Source organism: Wyeomyia smithii, chromosome 2 (assembly GCF_029784165.1).
Source record: "Wyeomyia smithii strain HCP4-BCI-WySm-NY-G18 chromosome 2, ASM2978416v1, whole genome shotgun sequence".
Classification (NCBI taxonomy): Eukaryota; Metazoa; Arthropoda; class Insecta; order Diptera; family Culicidae; genus Wyeomyia; species Wyeomyia smithii.
Window position 1 is genome coordinate 75,191,188 of NC_073695.1, and position 4,462 is coordinate 75,195,649.

Consider the following 4,462-nt stretch of genomic DNA (forward strand, 5'->3'; position numbering starts at 1 on the left):
CAAGCCCTTACTTTTGGCGTTTTCGGTTTTTCGATCAATCCACCAAACAGTTAGATAAAAAAAATATTTTTTCTAATTTGCAATATACCGGGTTGCTTCCTTCAGCAAAGTTGTGCAAAAGTTAAAAAGAAAAACAATTGCTGAATACTGCAATGTCCTATCTGTACGCTGGATACGACAAAATGGAGCTTTTTTGTGGAACACCCCTTCTTAAAATCAATTTTTAGTCTATAATTTTGTCTGTAATGGTCAAAACAATACAAAATGTTCTAAGATTTCCCTCAAGACTTTGTTGAATTTATTGCTTTGACCATTATAGACAAAATTTTAGACGTAAAACTGATTTTAAGAAGGGGTGTTCCAAAAAAAATCCTTTTCTCGTGTCCAACGTACAGATAGGACATCGCAGTATGCAGCAATTATTTTTCTTTTAAACTTTTCCACAACTTTGCTGAAGGAAGCAACCTGGTATATTGAAAATTAGAAAAAAAAATTTTTTCATCTAACTGTTAGGTGGATTGATCAAAAAACCAAAAACGCCAAAAGTAAGGTCTCATTCCATGAAACAATTTTATTGAAGACATTGAGTACATAAAATAAAATTTTAACAGTTAAATCTAAAGCGATCTTGATTTTTCAAATTTAGATCACTGTGCACTGTGGGGTTTTCGAATAATTTATTTCGCCTATTGTTAATGTCTTGAAATAAAATACATGGAATATGTAGAAACTATTTTGGAAGTTATTTCATAAAATGTTGGTTGAAAACGTGCTATACAACAAGTATTTCGTCGTTTTTATAATACTTGTTTGTACTTCACGACCTTGCAAAGAGCATAACTCAAAAATGTACCGTACGGTGATTTTGAAATTTTGACCAGAGATTCTAGACGACATAACGAACCGAATGGTATACTCAGATTCTTTGGTACATTTTTTTTCATAATAATGGTCTGTGGAAGCACCGTGCCTTCTCAAAATAGCATTATAAAAAAGTTTCCCGAAAATGAGTCGAGTTCCAAAAAATAAACCAGTCTGTTGCTCATAGTATTTTTTTCTCTGTGTGGACTCATTACTGCGATTTATTGTGGTTTTGCTCAGGTGCTTTCTGTATTCCGCAATCCATATTATTGGCCAGTATCACTATTGAAGCAAATGATACGCTTTTTTTCTCGTTTATGTCCATGCTTGTGTGTGAGGTTTTATCCTTCCGTTTCAAGCTTACTGCTCTACAATACCGAGCATCATATTAGCGTTACATATGGGGGGTGGGGGTCCAAAAATTATGTTTTTGCGTTACGTGATTTATGGATGTCGCCTTATGCGTTACTCAGACCAGTTTTATTTTAAGAGGGACTTTTTTTGTTAGTATGAAAGTCAGCAGGGGTACTATAGAATTCAGCTTGAAGGAAGGGTATGTAGTGGAGAGCCTGAGAATAAACCCATGTTAAAGACCTTTGATAACCAAATGGCCTGATTCTACTAAGATTCGAACCCAAGACCACCCGCTTATCAAAGCGGACTCTGTAACCTTGCGGCTTCGAAGCTCCTAGTAGCCCAGAAGCTCATAGTAACGTCTATGCAAAGTTTCAGCCAAAACTACAATGACCAAATATTAAAATTGGGACATTTTTTGTGAAACTGCCCAATATCGAAAATAGAGTGAAACGGCAGAATGATTTCAAATGCTTAAAACTTTGTGGCCACTGAACGGATTTTTGTCATTGGTATCTTGTTGGATGGAGAACAAACTTCTCTAGTTTATGGAAACAATTGTTCATATTAACGAGGTTAAAATTAATAGCCAATTTGATTTTAGTTTAACCAACTTAATGCAATCCATGCATTTTCCCGTTCACCGGAAGTAGGGTAACTGCTCCATTATTCATCTCAGCCCATATATTCATCTCATAAAACATGAAAACACAATTGAAAACAGGAAAAAACGCATGTTTTCTAACTTAATCAATCTGGCAATCCATGGAATGGATTCTTCTTAGTTAACTTTAGATTTATCATGAAATGGAATACTCAAAAACTCACAAAAAAGCTTTAAATTTGATATTATAGTTGGGCATCTGCACTCGAAAACTCATTTAATTCAATCACCTATATCAGAAAACAAAATCCGCGCATTGTTTTATACGGCTACAACGGGACTCGTTCAGCAGCCAACCAAAGTTTTTTTCATCACTAGCGGACCACTCTTTTTTAATCACTAAACAAAATCACTAACTACACTGAGAATACTTTTATATTTGAAATGTTCACCTCAAATTTCCTAAAACAAGCTTGAATTAGTAGAAATATAAGAGATGAATTTCTACAATTCCCAAATTTCAACTGTATGTATTTCCATCTGTTTTCACTGCGTTGAAGATAATCAAAAGTTGCCAAATCAGTTTTTGTTAATACGAAAAAATCATAATGAAAACGTGGAATTATTCCGACATAATTGACATAAATCTACAGCACTGTAGTGGTTACCTAGGTCACCAATTTTACACGTAAACAACTGCAGCGGATATCTAGGTAACCTACTACGACGGGCTGCGGCTACGTTCATTCTTAATAATGTGATTCATTAATGATTAACAGTGTGATGAATATGGGGACGTCGTGAGATGAATAATTGAGCTGTGATTTTAGTTTTGCGATGAATATGGAAGCGTTGTGGAAAATGTTTTGTTTTACAAAATTCAGGATAAATTTAGCTAATTTTACTAAACATACAATGCTAAACGATTTCAAAGGAGCACGTAAGCATATTTAGTTTATTTGTTCAATGATTTCGTGAAAATTTAGTGTTTAATCCGTGCATTCTTCGTGAATATCGGCTTAGTGAGATGAATAATGGAGCAGTTCCCCTATAACTGTCATTAGTCACATATCAAATTCAATTGAGTCTTCATTGTTCATCCGATCACTGTAGCAAGAGGATGATATACTGAAATTCTGATCTACCAGTAGCATGCACGATTTTATGTTTCTATGGTTTTTGCTGCGACACAAGCTCATTTGATTGCAGCATTCCGTAGCGGATGGCACCTTGTTTTTTTTTTGTCCATCAAAATTATTGAATTGAAATAGTTATTAATTTTCTACCACTCGCCGGAAGGTTGCTTATGGTGGAAAAAATCACAGGAAGGTTGTATGCAAAGCCACGACCGCAAGGTTCAAGTAGAATACTTTTGCAAGAAAGATAACCCCGTTACTTGCGTGCCAGTCATTTTTTCTAGTAAATAAACGTTAACCGTTTATTGGCAGTATTGTAATTTCTCTTTGTTTGATATTTTGAATGAAGTTTATTGAATATTTTTAAAATTTTGCACAAATGAGAAGTTGAAGTGCTGCCAAATTGCAATATGCACATTTAATACGACATCATTAAACGGGAACGGAACTAAGGCTACGGTTATGCAGAACGCGAATGGCGGCGCTATGCGATTCGCCTTACCGTGATGAAATGTACAGCTCTTTTTACGACGAAGTAGAGCTATACATTTCAACACATTTCGTCTGGCCGTATCACATCGCACCGACATTTGCGTTCTGCATAGCCGTAGTCGACCACTAAGCGACGCAAACGTTGTCAGAGTATGCATGTGGATAAAGATAATTAACTTTGGATTACAGCACAAAACGAGAAAATATTAACTCTTCAAATATTCATTTGTGTTCTTCAAATTTCAGTTGTTCAATTTAATATCTGATGAAAAGTTTGTTTAATATCTGATGAAGCCTTTTATATAGGCCAAATAATGCATCCCCAATTTACTAGGTCCATAACTCTGTCGACCGTGCTTGGGGAAGCAATTGTATAACGACCAATCAGAGGTCGAATTTTGTGTTTTGACAAGGCTTAAGAATTTTCAATAGTACAATAGTACGAATAATAAAATTGCAATTTCATGCATTTGGTAGGAATCTTAGAAAATTTTCTAATCGATTGCTGCAATAACGAAGGATTTCCATCGAAAACTAACCGATTTATTAGCGTTTGAAATTGGACATATTTTTCACTTTTTCGGTTTTAGATTTTCATTTCACATCCCTATGTAGCCGAACTTCCTGAGAGAAGTATTCTACTTCAAAAATTTGAAATCTCGCTTTTCTTCTTAGTGTTTTTTTGCCGCATACGGCAAAAGCAACGATCGAAAATGTTTTAATTTCTCCACCATTTCTTCGTCTTCATCTTTATACAGGTTTTATATTGTCTTTGTATTATGACACACCACAGGATTTTTTTTTAACTTATTCTTCGAACGATTTTTCAGAGTTGAGGCATTCCATGGTAAATAGGTAAAAAAAATTTTTCATCACGTAATTTCCGATTCCGCTGAAAGTTTTCACAGTTGTTTTTTTTCGATAATAAGGTCATTTTATGATTTTCGCTGTTCATGTTGATTCGCGACTGCTGCTTCAAAAGGGTCTAACCAAAATGGTGACTGGTGAATGAAAA